The sequence below is a fragment of the Artibeus jamaicensis genome, unplaced genomic scaffold (assembly GCF_021234435.1).
Source record: "Artibeus jamaicensis isolate MK-2021 breed Jamaican fruit bat unplaced genomic scaffold, CSHL_Jam_final contig_793, whole genome shotgun sequence".
NCBI lineage: Eukaryota > Metazoa > Chordata > Mammalia > Chiroptera > Phyllostomidae > Artibeus > Artibeus jamaicensis.
Genome location: NW_026521975.1, coordinates 11,822,417 through 11,835,548, shown reverse-complemented (window position 1 = coordinate 11,835,548; position 13,132 = coordinate 11,822,417). Strand labels below are relative to the sequence as shown.

Here is a 13,132-nt window from a genome sequence, read left to right as displayed (position 1 = left end):
AATCCACTCAAATATTCAGAATATACTCCTACTCACCAAGGATCAGCTATGTTTGAAGCTGGTCCTAAATAAGAAAGAATTCTAGACAAAATAGGAGGTTACAGCAAAGAATGAGTTGGACAAAGTGACATCCCTTGGCTCTCTGAGACTGTTAAAGCTCTGGATCCCCACAGGCCTCTCATTATTAAATCTGGAAGGTCAGAAAGCATTCTTTGCTCAGAGGTTGAAAGAGTTAGCTAATCATGTGAGGTATGTAATGCAAATATGAAGGGTATGAAGCATACAGCATTGGTACCTTCATGGTTTAAAATGTCAGTTGCCAGGACCGCAGCAAGGCACTGATAAAGAATCTCAAAAACCCCAGTTTGGTAAGCACTTGCGAGTCAAATCTTTGACAGTACAAGGGAAAAGTTGACAGAAGACCAAGTCTGACATAAATGAATACTACTGCAGTACTGGACAAACAAAAGTTTGAGAGCAGAGACAAAAGTCAAAGAATCAGAGACCGGGTCTAGGTCTAAAATATCACCGGTGGAAGATGATGAAGTTTCAAAGCCCTTACATGGTCAAGATTTAAAAGCAAAACAAAATAAAGAAAGCAGCAATATTTCAGTTTTAACCACATTTTGTTTTGAGGACTGGTAAAATAGCTCCTTTTGAGATGTTCAATAAATGATAACTAGATATAACACAAGAAAGCATTTTAGAACTGTATAACTGCTCTTACAGCTCCATATCCAAGTAATAAATGAAATGAGAACACAGAGCAAACCAGCGTCCTCATAATGCTAAGAAATATGAGATATAAGTCTTTAGACAAGAAAAGGAAAACCTATAGAGGCTATTTTATGGATCCCTAAGCACACATACTTCCTATCACTCACCCCGTTCTTTCCACTTTTTACCTGTACCTCTTTACGTACACAAATTAACCATCACACAATTTTTGCAAAAAGTTTGATGTGATTTTGAGGCACTTAAGTAGAGACCAATGATCTCAATGTTTCTATCACTTATGGTATTTTTAAAAAGTTAGGCATGATGTACTATCATCTTTGTAACACAGCAAGGGGCAAGGACTGTCCTTACACACACACAGAGAAGAAATAGGCTCCTGGCATTAGCTGTTTCCTAGGTAACGTTGTTTTCTCCATATTTTCTCTGCTACAAACTACTCAAGCTCCTCTTCATCTTATCTTTTGTCTATTTGGGTCAACTCCAACCTCCTCATTCATTTCTGTATTATCTGTTTACTAGCTTCTAACAGATTGCCTATGTTCTTTGTCAACAAATTACCCCACGTCTTTCACCTTTCATTGTTACTGTGTTGGCCAATAAGTTAATTTAGTTTTTTCCTTATGATGACTCTAGTAGTGCCTAGCTGTCTTTAACTTCCTTTAAAACAATTTTGTTAGATTTACTGTGACAGCTGTCATATCGGTGTGCATTTTTTAAAAACTTACCAAAACTGGTGAATTTTTGTAGTCATTTTAACACTGAAGATCAAAGAAGATATGCAACATTTTCTGAGATTTATGCTTTATTACTTCAAGAAAGGTAAAAACATAACTGAAACACAAAAAAAGATTTGTGCAGTGTATGGAGAAGGTGCTGTAACTGATCAAACATGTCAAAGTAGTTTGTGAAGTTTCCTGGTACTACTGACATTTTGGCCAAATAATTCTTTGCTGTGGGGCTGTTTTATGCACTGGAAGATGTTTAGCAGCACCCCTGGCCTCTACCCACTAGAAGCCAATAGCGGGAGATAGCTGACATACTCAAAATATCCAAATCAATAAATACAGTTATTGGTGAAAATGAAAAATGTCTTTTATTTTACAGAAAAAACGAAATGGACTTTTTTGGCCAACCCTACAGTACAGCTTTACCCCATCTTTTTTTTCTTTCATTGTCTCATTCCTAATTTACAAATCTCTCAGTTGAATTTGTATCAGTTATTACACATGAATGGTTATAATTTTTAAATTTTTTTATCCTCACCCAAGGACATTTTTTCATTGCTTTTACAGAGAAAGGAAGGGAGAGAAACGTCGATTAGTTGTCTCCCATACGTGCCTGGCCCGGGGATGGAATCTGCACCCAGGCATGTGCCCAGACCAGAAACAGAACCCATAACCCTGTGTGCACAGGACGTGGCTCCAACCAACTGAGTCACACCAGCCAAGGCTGGTTATGACTATGAAGTATCATTTATTTATAAAGAAATTTAAAGACAACTGTACTTGAACAATAAAAAAATATATATTTAAAAAAAGAAATTTAAAGAGCTGGTGAATGTAACAAACCCATCTACTCATCTCCATCCCAATGCCAGTACAATCTGGATGACTCATCTCTTCCCTGGATTGCTGTGACCACCTCCTCATTTTATCTCAAGCTTGACTTTTCCCTAACAACCTGCTCCTCTCACAACTTAGCCATCCACTCTCCTTCTCCAGTTTGTTACAGACCCAACTGCTTCGGACACTCCCACTGTTCTCAATCACTAAAAAAAATCTCTTTGCAGCTCACTCAGTTAAATCATTCCATCTGCAACATCACCAAATTCCACAATACCCTACTACCTATAATCCCTCCCCCAAAATTTCAATTCTAATTTGTCCCAGATTCACTCATTATTCTCATTGACTTTAAAAATGATACTGAAGAATTTTCTACACCTTGACCTTCCTCAACTCCTAAAATCTTCATCTGTACTGCACCCTTACACATATATATACTGAAAAGAGGGCATCAAGCAGAAGTGCTGTACCACTAGGACTGTAATTTCAGGAACCCTGTCTTTAACCATAACTACTTTTCTGTCTAGTCCTACGCCTGCTCTTCACCTCCTGTTAGCTTCACTTGTTCCCCCACACAATTTAAATCTGTCCACCCGCCATTTTAATACTGCCCTCTCCAGAACGTCATGACCTTCCCAATGATACACGTCATTCATCTCCCCAATAATAGACAATCTTCACCATCTGTTTTCTCCACACCCACACGCTGTGTGTTAAACACCTCCAGAAATCTATGAAATCGTTTACAACTGATTTATTCTAAATACAACTCTTATCTCCTTGATTAATCCAAATCATTTTTATATGTAAGTACTTAACCCCATCAAATAATATATTTCATGAAATTCCCTCAAATCACACCTCCTCTAACTATAATCAAATTCTCTTTACAGCTTCTAAAAATTCTACATCTTCATCCACTTATTACTTCTTATCTCCCGTTTTGGAAAAAGAATTGTTCCTCCTTCTAAAAATAAACTTCTTAATACAATTCCTACAGCCCATTTTTTCCACATTAACCCAAACCATTCAGGCCTTTACCCGCATGCACTCTGGCCTCTGAACTGTTCTCCTGAAGACAACAACAATAACAAAAAATTCCATGGGCTAACTCCTACAACTCACCTCCCAGGTCCTTATCCTCTCTCTTGCTGGCAATGACTCGTGACCTACCTTTGCACCGCACCACATATGTCTATTCTGGTCTCTAGCTGCCGTCTCTTTTTCCAGTGACTACTGGGCCTCTTCTTAGCCCACATAGTGGGTATTTTCCCTAGTTCTGCCCTGGAGCTCTCTCTAATTCTATCGCCATCATGACCTCATCTTTTACCACTGCTTCTACATTTTCATTCCTCATATGGTTATCGTCCTCCAGCTCCCCAAAATATTTAAGCCATCACCCTCTGCTAATCTTATTCCTGAGGAATTAAAATATAACGGTTTCTTTTTAACTAGATCTTCAATTATTGCCTCAATTAACAGTCCAAATAATTTCATAGCCATCAGAGTCCTACCAAATCCAGAATTAGTAGCTTCAATTATCAACACTAGGTACATATTCCCAAATCTCTATTGGACCTCTTTCTTCAGCTGAATCCAGTATTTTTAATTCTAGCTAGATAATTCCCTTCAGATACTTCCACCAGTGCCTGACACATTGGTCAATTCCTTAACACTAAAGTAGACATTCTTCCCCCACCAAAATAATTCTGCTAACTGATCCAGTAATTCCTGTTCATGGCACCCCCATTCTCACTGTCACCCATGTTAAAAGCCCTAGAATTTCCCTCCGCTTTTCTCGTTCACTTTTTCTCAAGTTTCCTGAAAGCCCATTTGCTATCAAATCCTTCAATTCTTTCTTTGAAGTATTTCTTAGATCTATCCCTTTCCTTTTATTCCCACTACCACCATTTCAACTGAGACCCAAACTTCCCGCTTCTGTCACGGTCTTCTAACTTTGTCTCCTAGTTACTAGATTCCCTCTACTGCAAAAAACACAAACAACAGGTCACCACACTAGTATTCATAAACCCACCTTATTTCCCTCCTTAAAAAACATCAATGGTTCCTCACTGCATAATGAGTCAAGTTAAAACTCCTTGGACTTCCAAAAAATAGAAACTACTCAGTTGTCCTACAGTTACGGAATGGATAAATGCACTGTGGTATGTTCATGTAATGGAATCCCACAGAGCAAAAAATGAACTACTACTATACACATCATGGCTTGAACCTCACAGACATATGGTCAGCATACTGAAACAGACACAGAAGTGTGATTCCACTTACACAAAATGCAAAAACACACAAAATTACTCTGCTGTGACAGAGGTCGGAGTGACTTACTTCTAGTTGGAGGAGGCATCAACTTGCCAGGTGACACGAGGAAAGCTTCCAACATGTTGGAAACGTTCTGTATCTTGAACTTGGCAGTGGTTACACACCACTGTATCCCTACAATATGTCATTAACCTGTACCCTTGAGATTTGAGCACTTTATGTAAGTTATATCTCAAACATTTTTAAATCAGTTCAGTCCAGGCTTTTAGATGTTTCAACTACTTTACAGCTTTATTTCCCTCCATTCATCAACATGAACCCTAAATTCTAGCTAACCTAGACCACCAACCTCTAAACACAACCCCAGCTTTTCTCACTGTCACTCATCTCCCACCACCTTGCCTACTATAATCCTATTTGTCCTTCAAGGTCTAAGCTACGCACCAATTCCTCCACAAGGTTGAACCTGCCACAGTACTTCTGTCACACATGGACATGACCACGTTTTTGACCCTAGATAAACTCCTAAAGAACAGAAACTGCATCATATACAAACACGCATCCTTCACAGTGCCTACCATGGAATCTTGTACAAAGTACATAAAAATATTTTCTGAATGAGTAAACTCTGCGGTTCATCAAAAGCACCCGTCAGTCTAACCCAACCTTCTCAAACCCATCCATTCCGGTCCCCTCTCAAAATTTATTCCTCAGTTTACATATTTAATCATTCAACAAATAACTAGGGATCTATTATTGCCATAAACTGTACTCTAATGTACCCCACTAAAGCACCCAAAAATGCAATCCAGTTTTAGCTGCTGCCTTTTGAATCTTTCTACAATCTAAATTTCCAGTCATCTTCCCCTCCTCTCTCTATCCGATCACATCCCACCTTTCCATTTCGAATCCTTCTGCTGTCAAACTAATTCGAGTTCTTCTTAGTTTCTCCAGTAGTTTCTCTTCTTCTCACCTCCAACCTTACCCTACCACCACTCCACCCTGCGCCCAGTCTACCCTGTATGGTGTAGCATACTGTCAGGTTAAGTCCTCTAACATACACAGTCCTTGATTCAATGCTCCAAAAAGTTCAACGGCTATACTTTAATGATATATATTAACATGCTTTAATGGTATATGTTAACATATTTTAATCCTCAAATCCTTGCTAGAAGGTATAATGATTATCAATTTTCTGATGAGAAAACTGAGTCTTGGGAAACAAGTAATCTCCCGATAATCACAGCATGGGTAAACAGATGGGCCAATCCTAAAACCCAGCTTCTGTCTGCTTACTAAGCATAATAATACTATGTCACATCAAATACAAACTATTTATCTTACCTTTCAAGGCCATCTATTTTCTACCCGGCCCCACATAACTCTCTTTCTACCCTGGATCATTTTATGTTCTATTCATGAAGTCTATGTTCCAAACTACAGGTAGTGACCATTTATTTAGTTAGTCATGAAATCGGTTTAACGAATGATAGCCATCTTTTCTTCTTTCTAGCCAAACAAAATAGAAAGCATTTGAGTACATCTAGCATGGTAAGAAATGTTATTGTTATTGAAACTTTTTCTTTTATGCATACACACATTCATACATGTATATATTAAGTAAAGATGTAACATATATTTCTTCCTGTAGGTCATAGTAAAAAAATTTTTAAAACTCTGTTCTCCATATATCATTGCTCCTCACCTCCACGCCTTTGATTTTGCTAAGCTCTCAGGTTGGCATGCTCTCCTCCCAGTAATTTCTGCCAGTCGGGGTCTTGTCCATTCCCTCCCAGCCTGGCTACAATACCACTTCCATGCCACTAAACGCTGTCCCAGGTTTCTCCCTTAGTCAAATGTTTTTACTCCCTTTTACTTCAATAGCATTGAGTATTTTTCTTATTACATATTTGTGATCATAGTGTAGTTATTTGTGCACAAGTCCAGCTGCCTATTAGAATATAAATCCCCCAAAATTTATTCCTGACTGAATCCAACAATGCTTTTGCATATAACAAATACGCATTATTTGTAGACTAAAGAAAACTCATCCCATCGTTTTCTGAAACCTCAGCTATAAATCAACATGATAAATAATTTCTACTGTTATCCTTCAAATAGACTTACCATCTTCCTCCCCAAAGCAGATATTTCAAATAATCCTCTCTACCCTCAATTTTCTATTGCTTTTTTCTAAACATAACCTGTCCTATATTAATCTTTTTCTTCTTTCAGAATTATACTTTCTATCAGATAACACCTTTTCTTCTCCATCTGCTTATCTTTCACTTTATTCCCAATTCTCTAGCATCCACAATGATAGATTTTACAGTAGTTGAACAGACTTTTCTTTCATTTTCTCTTCAGTGGACTTTTCAATTCATGTACATACAGGGATGGGCAAAAGTAGGTTTACAGTTGTAAGTATGGGGAAGTTCTATTCTTGTACTTATTATTTATTAAATGTCATATTATTTATTTATATTATTTGTTATTATTATCATTATTATTGTGTCCTTACTTATGATTTATCTTTTACGTAATGATGGGTGGTAATTTAACCTACTTTTGTCCACCCCTGTATATTTTTCAGCACCATTACATCCTTTGTAGAAAAAGACTGGCTATAAATAAATAAGTGGAAACAAACAGAAAACATATAGAGAATCTGGATCTTCTAAATTATCTTAGATAATTTAGATCCCCTACCTTGTCTCAAATACTTTCTCATTCACTCATTTGTTCATCATGCACGTGTCTACTGGACATAGGCCCTCAATTCTCTGTCTATTCTACTCTGTAGCTCAGAAAACAGCATTAAGAAAACCATGCAGGAAAATGCTAGAACAGAACCAAACTGACTCATGCTCTTCACTCACAGAAACCAAGCAACCTGTGAGGTACAGGCTCAAAAAAGGAAAAACTACAAGTTACATGAGACATAGATGGAAAAAGATCACCCCCCTCAGTTGTCTGGAGCACTCAAAATCTACCCAACAAAGTGGATTTGAAAAAGGAGCAAAGCACTAGGAGTAGCCAAGATGAAATAGGCAGAAAGCATTCAGACAAAAATAGATTAGGACTCTAGGTTCATTCTAGGGCTGCAAGAGAAATTTGGAGCAATTTAGTTTCTCTCTTGAGATCCCTAAGGAATCCTTTCAAATATCTAGCTAAAGTATGGTATACTGCAATCCTTTTCCCCAAACCTTAGCCAATAGTCATTTCTCCATTCTTTGAACTCCTACAGCGCTCACTTTCTGCAAAACTCATTTGGGAACTTAATCATAAACTATCTTGTTCACAGTAATGAAACTATTAATCAACATAACAAAAATTTATTTACTTGTACATATTAAAATAAGTGTGGTTTTCTTTAAAACATTTACCTTGGGAGGCTACTACTTACTCATTTATTCACTCCGTCCATCCAACCATTTGATGCATTTAACCAACATTCACCTAGGGTCTAACTAACTACATGTGAACTGTCACCAACATTCAAAATATTTCCAACTTCCTCTTTAGGAGAGTTTTCCAAAGTCAGTTAATAAATCAACCCAAAAAAAAAAAAATTCGCTCCCAGTTCTGTGACTCAGTGCATTTAGACCAAAACTGTTCTTTATTCACTGTACTGATATCAACATTTCTAAAAATGTATCTTTAGCATTTCTAAAAATCAATCTTTCAAACTAAAAATATTTGTCACCAATGAGGCCATTCAGAATAACAGTATGCCCTGTATTATTTGCAACTGTGCCCTCCTGGAGGGATGACAAGCTCTGAGAAGACAGGGACCACGTTTTCCTCACCTTTAAAGGCTCCTTCCCCAACAGCAGACAATAGGTACTCAAGTAAATTGTACAGGATGTGCTAAGAGGTTCAGGAGGTAATTGAGAAAAGTTGTTCCAAGAAAGTTCTGAACACTACTCTGAAAATGACTATCAAAATATAAAAATTCTCATCAAAGGTGTACTTTTGATATTTGTTTTAAAAAATCAATTTCTGTCGTCTTACACTGTTACCGAATTAATTCAAACTCTCTCCCTAAATGAATGTATTATAAATGCCTTGAGAGAAGAAATTTCATCTAACGCTTTTTTATCATCTTCAAAATGAATCAAATCAAATCAGACAGATTCTTAAAACAGAGAAAAATATCTTAAGCAGTCATTTAGGCCTGAGTTAAGAAAATCCAAATTAAAGCAGCCCCCAGCTCCAGACCAGATTTATTCAGGTTAAACTTGCCTCAGATTAGACTAGAACCTTTGGTCCCACCCCCTCAATGTTTCTGCAAGACTGTTACAGTTCCATTCTAATCCATTTTGTATTTCTTCCCTTAAATCTAAAGGCCTTGCCCAGTAGGATATCCCTTTTGTGTGTGTGGTCTCAGTCTCTCGCTCTCTCACACTAACACATACACATTGTGTCTGCAATACCCCACAGGGCTCAGCAATTTCACACATTCCCACTATTTATTACTAAAGCAGTGAATGTTACTTTCTATCAGTCACTCAACAGGTATTTTATTAAGCACTTAAGAATCAAGCTGTTGTGAGTGTCCCCAGAAATTAAAGTAAATCTCAGCTCTAGGGCAGGTTACAATAACCACCTTTTGCACAATGGAGAATAATTCTCACAAGCAAAGACAAGATTTAGCTGTGTGTGAATGCTGTTTTTATTCAGAGTAAGAAAGAACTCAAGAGGTGGAGTTACTTAAACAAGACTTCCAAACACAGGAGCAAGATCCTTCCAGTCTCCCAATCTCAGTCACACTGATTTGGGAACGTTGCACCTTACACACAAAGTCCAAAAACCAGCCTTTTAGGAATCTATCCTAATATATAAGCAACATACCTTTTTCTACCATATTAGCAACAATTTGTGTCAAGTATGCTAATTTCCTTATAATTTCAACAAATCTGTCTCACCACTGTAATTTAAATCTCCTTCACATCAACTATATCCAAATGTCCTCTGAATTCTTTACTTTTTCTATACCCTCCTGCTCATACCACCTGCTGCTCATACCCTATCACATAAGGGGGAGTTCCTCCCCCCTTATCACATTTCCCCATCCCTCCCTCCACAAAAAAATGAAACACATATCCACACCAATCCTTCCTTCCAGAAAATGTAAGAACTGCCATAGAAGCATGGAAAGAACAATTAAGGGTCACTTGATTCCATTCCCAGATTCGCCACACTAAAACTCTCCAGAAAACTGTCAAAGAATACTACTGCGCAGCTGACCTGGCAACTAATTCCAAGATGAACAACCATCACTGCCAAGCAATCTTCATCTCTAACGAGCAACTGTTATGCTGCAAAGATGCTGTTTCTACAACCTACTCTTCCTTGTTGGTCCATCCACTGAACTTTCCTTTATCATCTCACCCAATATTTCCAGTCTAATTTTAAATGCTTTCTCTTTAAGCATATTAAAGATATAAAAACACAGAATAAAAATGTTAAAATAGTAACTATCAAAGGTTGGAAAGGAGAAGCAGGAAGGGGATAAAGCCACTGACATAAAGCCTTTCCATTCACAGTAAGAAGTCTTTTGACTACCTCGTAATGTCATTTTAATCAACCAAAAATAACAGTACATGCTAATTATTTTTGGACCTTGAGAAAAGCATAAGAACTAGAAAAATTAATGCTTAGAAATAGACTCTAGAAAGTGGAACTGCAACTGAACAAGTGACACAGGGGCTATTGCTTTTCATTATAAGCTCTCAGTACAATTTTGTTCTTTAATTATGCACATACATTGTTTCACATATTTTAAAAGTGGAAAAAAATAATGACATACTATACTTAAGTCCATAAACTTATAAGCTTTATAAACTTAACATTTTTTTAAAGCTGATACTACACAGTGCCAATGAGGAGGAAGAAAAACACATCCTCTCACAATTATGACAATAAAAATGTAAAATACTGAATCATCTTACAGTAATATATAACGTACTGACAGTTTTCCAAATTAAAAAATAATCTGGATTATTTTTATACGAAAAGTTTAATAAAAGCCCCTCTGCACTCCAACGCTAAATTATCATCCTCCTTTAAGAGATAGTTGTTAAATAAACGACTGAATTTCTCCATCGCTGTCCCAAATTTCTTTCCATCTTCCCCATTAATCCCTCCACTCTCTACTTCCATAAATGGGCTTTCAAACCACCTTCTTCTCAGCTGAATTAATATTATAATGTAATGTGTATACCAGTCTTTCTTAGTAACCAATTTTCAGGTGAATAAAGCTGATTCAAAAGGTGAATAAAGCTTTAAGAACATGGTTCTAACACAGAGTTCCCTACTGAAATGGGGTGTGAACTCTGCAGCAAATCCAATAGGTCCTGGTTCATTTCCTGATACAAAAATGCTACTACTCCCTCCAACCTGGATTTAGAAGCATCCAGTCTCTTCAGGTTCCCCTAGACTTCAAGGCAACCAGTCCTGACCTTGCAACCTAAGACCAAAATAGATATTCGGCTAGCTTACACTCTGTAGGCTGATGCATGTTCTTCAATACCACCATGCCTCAGTGAGAATATACATTCAGGAACTGTGAATGGCAAAAAGTCTGCCATCGGCCAGAGTTACAGAACCAATCCAGTCTATTACACTAATCTGAGGTACAAATGGAGCCACCAAAGGGCCACCATGCACGGAATCACCCTCACCAATTATAACCCTGGGTTCTGCAATCCAGACTGAATAATATGGCACTAGTTCTCCTGGACCAATTAAGCTGAGCAGTGAAGAAGAAAACCACAAAGTCAAGTAATTTCCATTCCAGCATTTGCCAAGACTGTGTTCGTCCAGCCTCTGGTAAGTAATAATACTTCAAATTTGCAAAAATCTAAACTCCATGGTCTAGAGAATACCTGTAGGCCAGGTGTTTCCTTAAGATCTGTTTCAGAGATTCTCACATTCACTGGTGCAGGTCTAAAATGTCTGAGACCAAACTACATACTAAGATCTAATTCTCAGTGACCCCAACCACTGCCAGGACCCACACTTACCAGATGTCATCTACGGTAGAGCCCAACCGGGTTCAGAACTAGGCCACCCTGGCCCATCTGGAATAACGCTTTAGTCCTTGGGCCAACATTCATTAATTCTACTATATTGTCTATTCTTCCATGCGTTCTCTTCATATTCTCTAATATTAACACTCCCTCTTGCTTCAAACGCTATTCTTTCCATTCACGGAAACTCCTTATATTCCTCCTTTCCTTTTCCTTAGATACGCTTCAGTTTTTTCCATAACGAAATACCTAATATATCTGCACAATGAACACTCTCCCACAATCCTCAAGACTTCTTCACAGCCACCCTCTGCATTCCTCCACCTATCCGGCATACTTCCCCCCAGCCGCTCTCCTTGTACACACTCCCACTAGGTTTCCTGCAAGAATTCCCTTTTCTCCAACCCCTGCCCTTCCTTCTCCCAAAGAACACTCAGGCAGCAACAGTGACTGAGGCCTGCGGTGCATAAAGCACTGCACCAGGCACGGTGGACAGAGACCTGGTGTCTCCCTAGCCTTTTCACACCCACACCGAGTACCCTCTGGCCTCCCCGTGCAAACATTCCACCTTCTTCCCTACCTCTGACACCTCCCTCAGGCCTCGGAGGCCGCCTAGTCGCCTCTGCCACCCCCGGCATTATCCTTTCTCAATCCCCCAGCCCACCATCCGCACCCTGCTTCTTCCCGTCCCCTCAGCCTGTTCCTGCGTTTCCCCCGGCCTCCGCCGGTTCCCTGGCCACCCCCAGCGTCGCCACGGCTCGCTCCCCCCCGGGGTCAGGCCTTTACCGCCGCGCGCTCCCCCCGCGCGCCACCCCCTCCCCTCCCCCGCCCTCCCCCGGGCCCGGGCCTGCCAGGCCGAGCGCTTTACCGCGGGCGGGCGGCGAGTCGCGCGATCACCGACTGTAGACGGCAGCAGCTCCAACCTTTCTAGGGACCTTGAGAAGAGGGGAAGGGAGGAGGGGGGAGAACTTTTGCTGTAGCAGCTTCGACAACTGCTCCCACCCCTGCGCCTTTCTCCTCTTCCTCCCCCTCCTCCTCCTCTTCCTCCTTCTCTTCCTCCTCCCAGAGCAGTAGAGATGCAGACATGCCTCGGCTAGAGCGCCGCCGCGGTGGCCGCCACTGCCGCCGCGGTGCTTTATGGGAAGCCCCGCACTCGGAAAGCGTTCCGCGGCGCCAACCTTCTCTGGCCTCGGGATCTAGCCGGGAATACCGAATGTAGTTTAGACTCCCGCACCTGCGTGTCACCGCCCGGCGCGGGGCAAGCTGACCCCGAGCTACAGGTCTCTCGGGCTGGCCCTGGGAAGGTAGCAGTTTGAAAAAGATCGGAACTATGGAAAGCTGTTAGACTGGAGGTCCGCCTTCAACCTTTGATCTGTGCCTAGCGTACTGAGAAGTGGAGGACTGGGGGGTCATTCGTATTTCGGACCCTGGGAAAAGGAAGGTGAAAGGTTATCTGCCAGAATTTCTTGGCTTTTTCATTTCTCCTCCCTTACCTAGCCCTTTTCACACCACCTC

At 39.9% G+C, this 13,132-nt stretch overlaps 1 protein-coding gene across 8 annotated transcripts in view; it reads right to left on the bottom strand.

The window, feature by feature from the left end:
* ZNF148 (zinc finger protein 148) overlaps positions 1 to 12,667 on the bottom strand; it is a 128,635-nt gene extending 115,968 nt beyond the window's left edge. For 6 of the 8 annotated variants that reach the window (XM_037132036.2, XM_037132079.2, XM_037132066.2 and 3 more), the window contains exon 1: positions 12,486 to 12,667. The gene's annotated coding sequence lies outside the window, so the exon portion shown is untranslated. Of the gene's footprint in view, positions 1 to 11,611; positions 12,215 to 12,485 lie in introns of those variants that run through there. The other 2 variants (XM_037132043.2, XM_053672817.1) reach the window with 1 other exon arrangement.
* Positions 12,668 to 13,132: the final 465 nt, after the last annotated feature.